Raw genomic sequence first — 16,100 nt, 5'->3', positions numbered from 1 at the left:
CTTCAGAGTCAGTCCTTCCAATGAACACCCAGAACTGATCTCCTTTAGGATGGACTGGTTAGATCTCCTTGCAGTCCAAGGGACTCTCAAGAGTCTTCTCCAACACCACAGTTCAAAACCATCCATTTTTCGGCACTCAGCTTTCTTCACAGTCCAACTCTCACATCCATACAGGACCACTGGAAAAACCATAGCCTTGACTAGATGGACCTTTGTTGGCAAAGTAATGTCTCTGCTTTTTAATATGCTATCTAGGTTGGTCATAATTTTCCTTCCAAGGAGTAAGCATCTTTTAATTTCATGGCTGCAATCACCATCTGCAGTGATTTTGGGGCCCAAAAAAATAAAGTCTGACACTGTTTCCACTGTTTCCCCATCTATTTCCCATGAAGTGATGGGACCAGATGCCATGATCTTAGTTTTTCAGGATGTTGAGCTTTAAACCAACTTTTTCACTCTCCTCTTTCACTGGTCCCATCACTTCATGGCAAATAGATGGAAACAGACAGACTTTATTTTGGGGGGCTCCAAAATCACTGCAGATGGTGACTGCAGCCATGAATTAAAAGACACTTGTTCCTTGGAAGAAAAGTTTGACCAACCTAGACAGCATATTAAACAGCAGAGACATTACTTTGCCAACAGAGGTCTGTCTAGTCAAAGCTATGTTTTCTCCAGTGGTCATGTATGGATATGAGAGTTGGGCTATAAAGAAAGCTGAGGGCTGAAGAATTGATGCTTTTGAACTGTGGTGTTGAAGACTCTTGAGAGCCCCTTGGACTGCAAGGGGATCAAACCAGTTAATCCTAAAGAAAATCAGTCCTGAATACTCATTGAAGGACTGATGCTGAAGCTGAAACTCCAATACTTTGGCCACCTGATGTGAAGAACTGACTCATTTCAAAAGACCCTGATGCTGGGAAAGATTTAAGGAGGGAGGAGAAGGGGACAATAGAGGATGAGATGGTTGGATAGCATCACCAGTGTGATGGACATGAGTTTGAGTAAGTTCCTGGAGCTGGTGATGGACAAGGAGTTCTGGAGTGCTGCAGTCCATGGGGTTGCAGTCATACACAACTGAGCGACTGAACTGAACTGAACTGAAGGTTTATAGTTTGAGTCTCAATCCATCTCCAATTACCATTATGTCTTAATCACTAATTGTTAAAATGAGTTTTGTGATTTGTTTCTATACCTTAAAAATTGTTTTGCCATCTATTACTTTTCCATATAAATTTTAGAATTAATATTTATAAAATCCTTGCTGTAATTTTGATTAGTAAGTCATTGAATATATAAATCAAATAGAAATACTTGACAGTTTAACAATATTGATTCTTCTAATCCTTGATCATAGAAATCTTTCCATTTATTCTTTGATTTCTTTCATTACTGTTTGTAGTTCTCTAGATATAGATCATTCACAACTATTGTCAAATTCATATATAAGCATTTTTTGAATGCTATTGCAAATTCCCATCTCTTTAAGAATTTTCCACAGTTTGTTGTGATCCACACAAAGGTTTAGCATAGTGATTATAACAGGATTTTTAAAATCCTATTATAAACTAAAGAGCCTCTTGATGAGGGTGAGAGAGTGAAAAGGCTGACTTAACTTTCACTTTTCAAATATCCATTCCTTATGTAAAGCAAAGAGTTGATACACTGATACAGCACGCTGTGAATCTGATAAACTTGCTTATTAGTTCTTGAAGAGGTTTTTCTGTAGATTCTTTGAGAATTTACCAAAAACAATCATGAATCACGTCAAGTGTGAGTAAAGAAATTTCACTGCACTCTTTCTAACATTTTTACACCTTTTTAACTTTTTCTTTCTCTTGTCCAGTGTCATTAGCTAGGATTTATCATAAAATGTTGAAAAAGAGTGATGAGAATGGATATCTTTGTCTTTTTCCCAATCTTTGGGCTGTGTGGTAGTTTTATGTTTTAACTAGCCAGCATACAGATTCCAACTACTCAATCACACACTAATCAAGGTATTGTGAAGCTCTTATATAGTTAGTATCTACAATCTGTTGACTTTAAGTAAAAGAGGTTATACTTGATAATCTGGGTGGGTCTTATTCAATCACTTTAAAGATCCTAAGAGTAGAATTGAGATTTACTAGAACAAGAAAATATCCTGTGGGCTATAAATCCAGGTTCTTCTGTATTATACTAGTTTCCAGTCTGCACTTTCCGACATCATGCCCTAAGGATTTCAGACTTGCCTGATGACTCCTCACAGTTCCATAAGCCAATGATTTCAGGGTAAAGCTTATAATAAGGATAATATATTCTACTCAAGTCACAAATAAAATATGGATATATTAATAGTATGGATGATATAGAACCTCTAACTTTGCTGGATATTTGAGTAAAGGTTATTCCATTTTCCATTATCTATCTATTATCTAAACCTATATATATCTTAATGATTCCTTTTCTCTGCTGAAACCAGACTAATACAGAAGTATAGAACCTCCATTAAGTATTATGTTAGATAGAAAATTTCAATTTATGCTGTTTCTTAGACTATCTAAGAGATATTTAGAGATATGGGTAAATTTAAAACTGTTTAAAACATTTGTATATTTAATTATTCTATCACTTACTAAATCCTATTTTAGTCACTATGCTAAAGCCTTTCACTGTGTGGATCACAACAAACTGGAAAATTCTTAAAGAGATGGAAATACCAGACCACCTTATCTATCTCCTGAGAAACCTGTATGCAGGTCAAGAAGCAACAGTTAGAACCAGATATGGAAAAACAGATTAATTCAAAATTAGGAAACGAGTACAACAAGGCTGTATATTGTCACCTTGCTTACTTAACTTCCATGCAAGGTACATCATGTGAAATACCAGGCTGGATGATTCACAAGCTGGAATCAAAAATGCTGAGAGAAATATCAACAACCATAATATGAAGATGTTACCACTCTAATGGCAGAAAGTGAAGAGGAACTAAGAGCCTATTGATGAGGGCAAAAGAAGAGAGTGAAAAAGGTGACTTAAAACTCAACATTCCAAAAACCAAGATCATGGCATCTTGTCCCATCGGGCTAAGTCACTTCTGTCATCTCCTACTCTTTGCAACTCTATAGACTGTAGCCTGCCAGGCTCCTCTGTCCATGAGATTCTCCAGACAAGAAAACTGGAGTGACTCACAATGCCCTCCTCCAGGGGATCCTCCCCACCCAGGGATAGAACCCACATCTCCTGCATTGCAGGTGGATTCTTTATCACTGAGCCACCGGGGAAGCCCCTGGTCCCATCATTTAATGGCAAATAGAAGGGGGAAAAGTGGAAAGAGTGATAGATTTTATTTTCTTGGACTCCAAAATCACTGCAGACTGTGACTGCAGTCATGAAATTAAAAGATGCTTGTTCCTTGGAAGAAAGCTATGACAAAGTTAGACAGCATATTCAAAAGCAGAGACATCACTTTGCCAACAAAAGTCCATATAGTCAAAGCTATAGTTTTTCCAGTAGTCATGTGCAGATATGAGAGTTGAACCATAAAAAGGCCTCAGTGCTGAAGAATTAATGCTTTCAAATCATGCTGCTGGAGAAGACTCTTGAGGGTCTCTTGGACAGCAAGGAGATCAAAACAGTCACTTCCAAAGGAAATCAACCTTGAATATTCATTGGAAGGACTAATACTGAAGCTGAAGCTCTAATATTTTGGCCATCTAATGTGAAGAGCTGCCTCATTGGAAAAGAGCCTGATGCTGAGAAAGACTGAAGGCAAAAGGAGAAGAGACTGACAGAGGATGAGCTGGTTGGATGGCATCACTGACTTAAGGGACATGAGTTAGAGCAAACTCCGGTAGATAGTGAAGGACAGGGAAGCCTGGAGTTCTGCAGTCCTGGGGGTCGCAACGAGTTAGACACAATTTAGTGAGTGAATGACAACAATTATAATCGCATTGAACTTTAGGTACTGGCCTATTGTTTGGACCTGTATGACAAGTCAAATTAGAATTAGATACATTCGAGTAAAAATTCTACATCAGAGATGGCTAATTGAGTTTTACTGAAAAGGCCACCTATCACACAGAAGCTAAGAATTTTAACTTTTAGTTGTAATCACGGTTAATCCTCACTACAGAGATGACTTCTTCCTACAGAGGCCTTAGCACAAAGGAAAGATGTCTTCTGTAGTAGGTTTGAAATAAACAAGTAGACAAGTAAAACATACAAATCTGAATAAAATAAATAGACAATTTTGGCATATTAAATCTCCAGCATATACTAAATATTTTCAACTGAAATATTCAGTATTGCTTTGTAATATATCTTAACATCAATCATAAATGGACCATTCCTAGATTATATAGATATGTTCATTAAAAATAAGTGCAATTGCAGCTGTGTTCTTATTGACTAATTTCCAATAAATAATATATATACATATATAAATTTTAAAATAACCCATGCATATAATTTTATTAAGGCATTAAAAGATTTGTTTTCATGAATTTCAATTGATATGATTTAGAAAACTACTAATTATTGTTTGAATTTATAAATATAAAAATTAAGTATCCTTGAAAAAATAGAATTACTATTACTCAAATAGGGAACAGGGTTAGAGATTCTGTATCCATATTTTGCTTGTCTCTCAAGTGGAATATATTGTCCTTATAATAAGCTTTGCTGTGAAATAACTATGATTCAAATGTGTTTATGGATTCTCATATATCTTCAGCATAATACAGGTACTCTGTACATTATTGATCCAGAAATTGGATGAGGTCCAATGTCAAATATTTCAGGATTACTACAGGTCACAAAAAAATTCCTTAAGATATGTAAGTCTTCTGGGAAAAAATTGCTCATACTTAAATTCCCATAAAAATTTTCAAAATTACTTTCCTAATATTCTATATTACAAAACAGAAAAACTGCAATTTTCATCCCTTGAGATAAACATTTTTGGGGAGGGAAGACAGAATCTCAGGTTTGGCCAATATATCTCCCACTTCTTTTGCTCAAGGTGTACTTGTTTCATAGCTTTTAAATTATGCATGAGATGAGAAAATCTGCTCATCTCTATTTTATCATGAAGATAGCTTATTTAGAATTTCTTTACTAAACCTTTTTATATTTAAATCTTAGCTCCCGGTATTTTTGCATATCTTTATTGCTTCCCCAAATAACCACCAGCTAATCTTTATACACACCAACATACCTCTGTTTTGAGGATGTGTCCCTATAATTTCTTCTACCTTATACATCTAGATTCTCAAATATATTCACTTCTGTTCCTTCTCATATTCAAATTATTTCCATGCAACCAGGCTTAAATCGAATGTCATCTCATTCTATAAAACATCCCCAGGTATAAGGGAAACGATCACTTAGTCCTTTTGTCTATTACAGAACTTGACAATTTTATACCACATTTGTGACACAATTTTCTATTATAATCATTTGCATATACATTTCCCATCATATACTATCATATTCTCTATATAAACAAGTCTCTCCTTCCCACAAACTGAAAATTTCTTTTCTTTTAGCTTTTTCTCTGGAATGTTTCTTTTATTCCTGATGTGCAGCAACCAAAACTTTATTGCACAGTATTTTAATAGAAGTGGCATATGTTTTAGGATAGTAAATATGCAAGTTGTTTGGTTTATAACACTCTTTGTGATGAATTCTTCCATTTTGGCAGCTGTTTTGGCTACAGTAGCATATTAGAATGTTGTCTTCAGAAAGAAAAAACACCCTCCAATTTCCTCTTTATTTCATCTTTTACGTTTGTTACTCATAACCTAGTACCTATCAAAATCTAAATACAATATTCTTCTAACTTTACTCAAAACAATGCTCCTTTTCTAGAAATTTTGTAAATATCTCCCAATAATACTATATTAGTTCTAGATGTGATGAACATTTCTCTATAAGCAAATAAATGATAAAGTACTAAATCACCCTCCTGTGATCTAAGAAATGCTATTTAGTATTGAATTAAACTTATTCTCATATGATCTTACACCATAAGATCTACTTCTTTGAGAAAATTCAGAATTACCAGTAGCTATCGAAGGACAGATTTTTTTCTTCAGGTCTCAAGCTATGTGTACCATTGGTCAGTATCAAGTAAAAAGCTATAATGTAAGACAGATAGAAATTGAAATTTAGACCTTGATAGTTTTAGGTCAAACAGGTGATCTGGAAGAAGGGAAGCAGGTGGTGCCTATTTTATACTTGAAATATATTATGTTTTTTAATAATATTTTAGGAGATTTTAAATGTTTTTGATATCTTGAAGCAATTATAGATGTGTGAGTGAATACCCATATGTTTCTCCTATTTGATTCACCTATAAGCACTATTTTTTTAAGTACAAACTTATTTCTATGCCAGACCAACTGGCCATCTGCATTTCCAACTAAAGTTTCAGTAGCACACTGCCATCTTTCACTTGAAGAATCTAGTGTATTCCTATTGCTGTTTGAGCTCCTAGGGGAGTCATCAAAACATTCTCTCAAGATTTCTTTCAAAAAAGTACATTGATTCTGGTTGTTTATGGAATCAAAACCTAACCTATTTATTGACAACAGCTTAAATTTTGGTCCTGACTTCCCCATGTTATTTTAATTCTAACTGTGGCCTTGAACGCTTTAACCGAAAGAATAACTAACAGTGGAAGCTCCAGGTTATGTAATGGTGATCCTTTCTGGGTGATAAATTCTCTCAAATTATACCTTACAGTTAATCATTTCTAAAGTTCTTTAAGTGTAAAGTACAGTTAATAGCCATTTGACAGGAAGTGGTGGTGGAAGGGAGGAGCTATAGATGAAAGAGTGCTTATCTGGGTTCAATTCCTAGCTCCACATTTGACTCGATATATAATATTGATCATTAAATTTTTGTATATCAAATTTTCAGAAACATTTTCTTCACTTTGAATATGGCTTATGTTTATACTATGAGATTTTAAGGAAGAAGCAAATAAACCTCATACTGCCTGCAGTAGTGTTCTTTTTGCTCTGTACTCTTTTCAGTATTCTAAGTAATAAAGCAGGTTCTAGTCATTAGCTTTTCCCAAGTCAAACCAAAACTCTGTCATGTTTTGTATAGTATTCAACTTCTCTGCTCTCTTGATTTAATGATTTCCTTTTCAAAAGTCCTTCGATATGTTGCTTGCTGCTTTACATGTGCCCTTCTGCAATCTTATAATAGTCACACAAAGGTAATTAAACAAGCCAAATATATGCATTCTACTAAGTTTGAACTCAAAGAGGAGCCCCTTGGTGCATATTAACTTATGATTAAAGATCATGGCAACTAATCCATGTGTCAGGGTTGAAAAGTACATTGCTGAGTTCATATATGTCCATACACTGAAAGTAATAGTATAAATTGGAACTCTTTTAAAAATCAGCTTGATAAATTGTTTCCAGCCACAGAAATGGTGATAAAACTTAAACTCAAATTCTTCATAAAAGATTATTTTTAGGAAATAAATATTCTTATTACTTACTTAAATAATTTAAGGAAAAATACATATGAAGATATCCATTGCCACATTATTAATAATATATAACTAAATTATAAATATACAAAATGTCTAATTTTGGCTCATTAAATTGAAGATATGATATACTCATTTTGATGCAAATGTTATTACAGTTACTATGATTATTTTGAAAGTTATAAGAATTGGTAATACTATAAGGAGAATTGGTAATATTGATAATAAAATGTTAAATTAAAAAATTCAAAATCAAAGCAGTGTTTCTAATGCTGTCATAGAAAATTACATAAAGTGGGGAAAAATTTTTTAGGACCTTATCCATGTGTCAGGTGATGTGATTATATGTGCTTTTCTTATTATTCTTTCTTATAAGTTTTGCATATTTTAATTAGTTTGAAAAATATTAAATGCAAAAAAATGCAAGAGATAAAAATATACCTGACACATATAACTGCCTTCTAAGATCAGAATAAGCTCCTTTACAACTTTATAGTAATACAGTTAATGATACTAATGAGTTTACAATTGACATATGCATTCTTAAATTAAAATGCTGATAGAACATTAGGAACACCAGCAAGTTTGATTTCCTTTTTGTGACAAGAGATGGATTTGGTACTCTTTCCACAATTATTATGCTGGTTAGTATTTCCATATGAACAAGCCTACTGACTGATATCTTGATAACATGGATATCATTACAGGACTGATTGCTTGATTGTTTGATTTTAGATTCTGCTAAAATTATGTGCATTTTCTACTTGCATACAGGCGTAATTCCATTTAATTCTTTATAAGTTTGAGTTGCCAGTAAATCAGGTATTTTGAAAATTTCTGTGTGGGTCTGTGTTTTATTCAGATGAACAGAAGGCTATTTAAAAGACTAAATTTCGCTTTCTGCCCATGAACACCACCGAGAAAGCATCGTTGAAGACTTCCCCGCCTCCACTGCCGTCATGTCTAAATCAGAGTCTCCCAAAGAGCCCGAACAGCTGCGGAAGCTCTTCATCGGAGGATTGAGCTTTGAAACAACTGATGAGAGTCTGAGGAGCCATTTTGAGCAATGGGGAACTCTCACAGACTGTGTGGTAATGAGGGATCCAAACACCAAGTGCTCCAGAGGCTTCGGGTTTGTCACATACGCCACGGTGGAGGAGGTGGATGCGGCCATGAATTCAAGGCCACACAAGGTGGACGGAAGAGTTGTGGAACCAAAGAGGGCCGTGTCAAGAGAAGATTCTCAAAGACCTGGTGCCCACTTAACTGTGAAAAAGATTTTTGTTGGTGGCATTAAAGAAGACACTGAAGAACATCACCTGAGAGATTATTTTGAACAGTATGGAAAAATTGAAGTATTTGAAATCATGACCTACCAAGGCAGTGGCAAAAAGAGAGCGTTTGCTTTTGTAACCTTTGATGACCATGACTCTGTAGACAAGATTGTCATTCAGAAATACCACACTGTGAATGGCCACAACTGTGAAGTGAGAAAAGCCCTAAGCAAGAGATGGCTAGTGCTTCATCCAGCCAGAGAGGTCGAAGTGGTTCTGGAAACTTTGGTGGCGGTCGTGGAGGTGGTTTTGGTGGGAATGACAACTTTGGTCGTGGAGGAAACTTCAGTGGTCGAGGTGGCTTTGGTGGTAGCCGTGGTGGTGGCGGATATGGTGGAGTGGGGATGGATATAATGGATTTGGTAATGACGGAAGCAGTTTTGGAGGTGGCAGAAGCTACAATGATTTTGGCAATTACAACAATCAATCTTCAAATTTTGGACCCATGAAAGGAGGAAACTTCGGAGGCAGAAGTTCTGGCCCCTATGGTGGTGGAGGCCAATACTTTGCCAAACCACGAAACCAAGGTGGCTATGGTGGTTCCAGCAGCAGCAGTAGCTATGGCAGTGGCGGAAGGTTTTAATTACTGCCAGGAAACAAAGCTTAGCAGGAGAGGAGAGCCAGAGAAGTGACAGGGAAGCTACAGGTTACAACAGATTTGTGAACTCAGCCAAGCACAGTGGTGGCAGGGCCTAGCTGCTACAAAGAAGACATGTTTTAGACAATACTCATGTGTATGGGCAAAAAACTCGAGGACTGTACTTGTGACTAATTGTATAACAGGTTATTTTAGTTTCTGTTCTGTGGAAAGTGTAAAGCATTCCAACAAAGGGTTTTAATGTAGTTTTTTTTTTTTTTTTTTGCACCCATGCTGTTGATTGCTAAATGTAATAGTCTGATCATGACGCTGAATAAATGTGTTTTTAAAAATAAATAAATAAATAAATAAAATAAAATAAAAGACTAAATTTCATAATCACATTGAAAATACTACTTGAAACACAATAGCACCATATGAAGACCACATTGAAAAAGAAGCAAGGGTTATGTTTGCCACATGGAGAATAGTTAGTTTGATTTTGTAAAAATATTAATGCGTAGGATTGTGAACATGTTCAAGAAAATGGCACAATTAATAATTTGATTTCCAGAGGTTGCTAAAACTTTTCTTAATGTGTTACAAATAGGGAAATTAGTAAGTTAATAATTTATCCATTGTCATCTCTAAACAAGTCACAATATGAGAAACTAAATAAAAGTTACCTCAACTCTCCTATCTGAGAGGATCAGGAAAAGAAGAATATGCAGGTGTCATTTCATATACAGATAGAAGTAGAGCTGTTGTTGTTTAGTCACTAAGTCATGTCCAACTCTTTGAGACCCTATGTACTATAGCCTGTCAGTCTCCTGTGTCCATGGGATTTCCCAGGCAAGAATACTGGAGTGGGTTGCCATTTCCTTCTCCAGGGAATCTTCCTGACCCAGAGATCCAACCCACATTTCCTGCATGCAGGCAGATTCTTTACCACTGAGCCACCTAGGAAGTCAGAAGTAGAGTTAGAGGTGATACAGATAGACCTGTATGTCTATTCAAGGTGTCATAACCAAATACCATACATTTAGGGGCTTAAACAGAAGTTTTATTTTCTCATAGTTCTAGAGGTTCACAGTTCACAATAAAAAGGTGCTATCAGGGTCAGTTTCTGGTGATACCCTCCCTTCATGGCTTGTGGATAGCCACCTTCTTGCTATGTCCTTAACATGACTTTCCACCTCTTCATGGTTGGCAGTGGGAAGAAGACGAGAGATATCAGAGTGTCTCTTCCTTTTCATACAAGGAAACTGGCCCTATTGGATAAAGGCCTCACCTTATGACATCACATAAATTTGATTATCTATTAATAGTCACTATCTCCAAATAGGAGATAGTCACACTGGGTGTGTGTGTGTGTGTGTGTGTGTGTTTTCTGTTGTTGAGGAAGGAAGGTAGGAAAGCAATATACAAGTTTAGTAACATCCAAGAAAGGGGTAGCCATGTCAGACTTGAAATCTGTGGTCCATTTTGAGCATCGCTGATCTCCTTTTAAGTCTCCTTATTGCCATAACACTAAGTGGGATAAGAAGGCAGTCATGATCAGTTCAGAGGGATGTGTCACCATTTGATTTAGACCTCACCCCATATATATCATAAGCTTCATTGCTATGTTCTGGAAAAGCACTAAAGAACAGAAATCAGAGCACTGGAACTCAGTAGTTTTTCTAATTGGCAAGGTGTAGTCCATTAAACTTTTCCAATTTTGTCAATCAGAATGACATCTGGCCTATGAATTAAAGAAGTTGAAAGTCTGTAGCTTTAATTTTCTGGAAACATTTCTGTGATTTTTTTAATATAACAAGCAGATTTATTTCTACTGATAAACTATTAATTTTAAGAAAGATGTCTTTTGGTATCTTTCTAAAAAGAATGATCAATGAAAATTCAACCTATTGCTCAAAAAGAAAAAAAGAAAAATATGGAATATCTTTCATATTAAATAAAGCAATTTCTAGTTTATACTGAAATCAATCTATTCTCAATGTAATTACTTTTAAATAATGAATTCCAATATCAAACTAGACAATGCTGCTTTAACGAGAGGGCAATCGGTTTATCCCCTACCACACTACATGCTGTTATTTTAAAACCTCAAGTTGGCTTTCTTCCAACATAGCATAGAGTTTGCCATTGAGTACAAGGACTGGCAAGGCATTTATTTATGCCCAATTGATTGTCCACTTTGGAGTGGCCAGTTGATATCTTGTCCATATTTGAATATGAGCAGTTAAACTCCTCTGACCCATAAAACCTTTAAGTGATGTCAGATGAATATCAGAAAGGTGATGGCCCATTTATGATAACACAGCATTTTGTTGATTTTTTGTGTGTGGTGTTTGTCATATTCCATTCCATTCATTCTCTTTTTATATATCCCTTATACTCTCTTGTATGATACCAGGTAGGCTGTTTTTTCACCATTTTCTTCCTTATCCAAAGATTGTCATGTCAGAGGTACTTAATTGTGTTGAATAATGAACAGAACAAAATTCTAAAAATTTACTAGGGACCTTTCTCACACTTATATAATGCTCATCTGGAGTATTACAGAAATCCTTTTGTTTCCTTTAAGTGCATGAAATGTCGTTGTTGTTGTTCAGTCACTAATCACAGCAGACTCTGTGCAAATCCATGGACTGCAGAATTCCAGGCTCCTCTGTCTTTCACTGTCTCCTGAAGTTTGCTCAAACTCATGTTCCTTGAGTTGCTGATTCTATCCAACTGTCTCATCCTCTGTCAACCTCTTCTCCTGCTGCCCTAACTTTTTCCCAGCATCATGATCTTTTCCAGTGAGTCGGCTCTTTGCATCAGGTGGCCATAGTATTGGAGCTTCAGCTTCCAATGAATATTCAGGGTTGATTTCCTTTATTTGACTGCTTTGATCTCCTTGCTGTCCAAGGCCTCCCAAGAGTCTTCTTAAGCACCACAGTTTGAAAGCATCAATTCTTTGTGCTCAGCCTTCTTTATGCTCCAACTCTCACATCCTTACATGACCACTGGAAAAACCAGAGCTTTGACTGTACAGACCTTTGTTGGCAAAGCGGTGTCTCTGCTTTTTAATACCCTGTCTAGGTTTCTCATAGCTTTCCTTCCAAGAGTAAGCATCTTTTAATTTCCTGGCTGTAGTCAGTCTGCAGTGATTTTGGAGCTCAAGGGAGTCCAAGAAAGTAAAATCTGTCACAGCTTCCACTTTTTCCCCTTCTGTTTACCATGAAGTGATGGGACTGGATGCCATGATCTTAGATTTTTTAATGTTGAGTTTCAAGCCATCTTTTTCACTCTTCTCTTTCACCCTCATCAATAGACTCTTTACTTCCTCTTCACTCGCTTTCATTAGAGTGGTATGATCTGCATATCTGAGATTGTTGATATTTCTGCCCTCAATTTTGATTCCAGGTTGTGATTCATCCAGCCTATCATTTTGCATGATATACTCGGTATCTAAGTGAAATAAGCCTGGTAAAAATATACAGACTTTCCAAATTTTGAACAAGTCCATTGTTCCATATTTGGTTTTCATTGTTGCTTCTTGACCCACATACAGGTTTCTCAGGGGTCAGGTAAGGTGGTCTAGTACTCCTATCATTTTAAGTATTTTCCACAGTTTGTTGTGATCTACTCAGTCACAGGCTTTAGCATAGTCAGTAAAGCAGAAGTGAATGTTTTTCTGTAATTCCCTTGCTTACTCCATGATCCAACAAATGTTGGCAATTTGATCTCTTCTTCTTCTGCCTTTTCCCAATCCAGCTTGTACCTCAAGAGGTTCTTGGTTCACATATTGATGAAGCCTAGATTGAAGAATTTTGAGCATAACCTTACTAGCGTGTGAAATGAGTGCTTATTGTAGCCTCAATTTGAATATTCTTTGATATTTGAACCCTTCTTTGGGATTGGAAGGAAAACTGACCTTTTCCAGTACTGTGACCACTACTTAATTTTCCAAATTTGCTGTTATATTGAGTTCATCACTTAACAGCATCATGTTTTAGGATTTGAAATAGCTCAGCTAGAATTCTGTCAGCTTTATTTATAGTAATGATTCCTAAAGCCAACTTGACTTCCCACCCCAGGACATCCTGCTCTAGGTGAGTGACCATGACATTGTGATTATCCAGTTCATTAAGACCTTTTTTGTATAGTTCTTCTGTGTATTCTTACCTCTTAATTTCTTCTGCTTCTCTTAGGTCTTTTCATTTCTGTCCTCTATCCTGCACATTCTTGCATGAAATGTTCACTTGATATCTCCAGTTTACTTGATAAGATCTCTAGTCTTTCCCTTTCTGTTGTTTCCCTATAATTCTTTGCATTGTTCATTTAAGAAGGCTTTCTCATCTCTCCTAGTTACTTCCAGAACTCTATTCATTTAGGTATATCTTTTTCTTTCTCCATTGCTTTTTGCTTCTTTTCTTTCCTCAGATACTTGTAAAGCCTCCTCAGAAAACCACCTTGCCATGTTGCATTTCTTTTACTTTGGGATGATTTTGGTCAATGTTACAAACCTGTGTCCATGGTTCTTCAGACATTCTGTGTACCAGATCTAACACCTTGCGTCTATTCATCACCTCCAATGTACAATTATAAGGGATTCGATTTAGCTCATATCTGAATAGCCTAGTGGTTTTCCCTGCTTTCTTCAATTTAAGTCAGAATTTTGCAATAAGGAGCTGATGTTCTGGGCCAGAGTCACTTCCAGGTCTTGTTTTTGCTGCATGTGTACAGTTTCTCCCATTCTATTATTTTCCACTATTTCTTTGCATTGATCACTGAGGAAGGCTTCCTTATCTCTCCTTGCTATTCTTTGAAACTGTGCATTCAAATGGGTATATCTTTCCTTTTCTCCTTTGCCTTTAGCCTCTCCTCTTTTCTCAGCTATTTGTAAGGCCTCCTGTTATTTTTTTGCATTTCTTTTTCTTGGGGATGGTTTCGAGAGTTCCAGTAAAACATCTATTTCTGCTATATTGACTATGCCAAAGCGTTTGACTGTGTGGATCACAATAATCGGTGGAAAATTCTGAAAGAGATGGGAATACCAGACCACCTGACCTGCCTCTTGAGGAATTTGTATGCAGGTCAGGAAGCAAGTCAAAACTGGACATGAAACAAAAGACTGGTACCAAATAGGAAAAGGAGTGTGTTAAGGCTGAATATTGTCACCCTGCTTATTTAATTTATATGCAGAGTACATCATGAGAAACGCTGAGCTGGATGAAGCACAAGCTGGAATCAAGATTGCCGGGAGAAATATCAATAACCTCAGACATGCAGATGATACCACCCTTATGGCAGAAAGTGAAGAAGAATTAAAGAGCCTCTTGATGAAAGTGAAAGAGGAGAGTGAAAATTTTGCCTTAAGCTCAACATTCAGAAAACTAAGATCATGGCATCCAGTCCCATCACTTCATGGCAAACAGATGGGGAAACAGTGGGAACAGTGACTGACTTTATTTTTTGGGCTCCAAAATCACTGTAGATGGTGACTGCAGCCATGAAATTAAAAGTCACTTGCTCCTTGGTAAGAAAGTTATTACCAACCTAGACAGCATATTAGAAAGCAGAGACATTGCCTTGCCAACAAAGGTCTGTCTAGTCAAGGCTATGGTTTTTCCAGTAGTCATGTATGGATGTGAGAGTTGGACTACAAAGAAAGCTGAGTGCTGAAGAATTGATGCTTTTGAACTGTGGTGTTGGAGAAGACTCTTGAGAGTCCCTTGGCCTGCAAGGAGATCCAACCAGTTGTAATGAAGGCAGGAGGAGAAGGGACGACAGAGGATGAGATGGTTGGTTGGTATCACCGACTCAATGGACTTGAGTTTGGGTAAACTCTGGGAGTTGGTGATGGACAGGGAAGCCTGGCATGCTGCAATTTATGGGGTCACAAAGAGTCGGACACGACTGAGCAACTGAACTGAACTGAACTGATAGACTTTATCCATCTTTGGGTGCAAAGAACATGATCAGTCTGATGTTGATATTGACCAGCTGGTGATGTCCATTTTTAGATCATCTCTTGAGTTGTTGGAAGAGGGTATTTGCTATACACAGCATGTTCTCTTGACAGAACTCTTTAGCCTTTGCTCTGCTTCAGTTTGTACTCCAAGGTCAAACTTTCCTATTATTATCTCTATCTCATGATTTTCTACTTTTACATTCCAGTCCCTTATAATGAAAAGGACATCACTTTTTTGTGTCTGTTCTAGAAGATGTTGTGGACTTCCCTAGTGGCTAAGAATGGTAAAGACTCTGCCTGAATTGTGGGAAACCCCGGTTTGATCCCTGCATTGGGAAGCATACTGGGAGAAAGGAATGGCTGCCCATTCCAGTATTCTTGCCTGGAGAATTCCAAAGACAGAGGAGCCTTACGGGCCCCAGTCCATGGGTTTGCAAAGAGACCAACACAACTGAGGGACTAACATTTTTCACTTTATCTTTAGAAGGTGTTGCAGGTCTTCATAGAACTGGTCAGCTTCGGCTTCATTGGCATCAGTGGTTGTGCCATATATTTGGATAACTGTGATGTTGAATTATTTGTCTTGGAAACAAACTGAGATTATTCTGTCATTTTTAAACTGCACCCAAGTACTGCGTTTCAAATTCTTGTTGACTGTGAGGGCTACTCCATTTCTTCTAAGGAATTCTTGTCCACAGTAGTAGATATAATGGTCATCTGAATTAAATTCAC

The 16,100-nt window shown here is 36.7% G+C and overlaps 1 pseudogene; it reads left to right on the top strand.

Moving 5' to 3' along the window:
- The first annotated feature begins 8,410 nt into the window (after positions 1 to 8,410).
- LOC139035679 (heterogeneous nuclear ribonucleoprotein A1-like) lies at positions 8,411 to 9,659 on the top strand (annotated as a pseudogene).
- Positions 9,660 to 16,100: the final 6,441 nt, after the last annotated feature.

This window comes from Odocoileus virginianus, chromosome 1 (genome assembly GCF_023699985.2).
Source record: "Odocoileus virginianus isolate 20LAN1187 ecotype Illinois chromosome 1, Ovbor_1.2, whole genome shotgun sequence".
Taxonomy (NCBI): Eukaryota; Metazoa; Chordata; class Mammalia; order Artiodactyla; family Cervidae; genus Odocoileus; species Odocoileus virginianus.
Note: the sequence above shows the minus strand (reverse complement) of the source record. Positions and strands in the feature narration are given on the sequence as shown.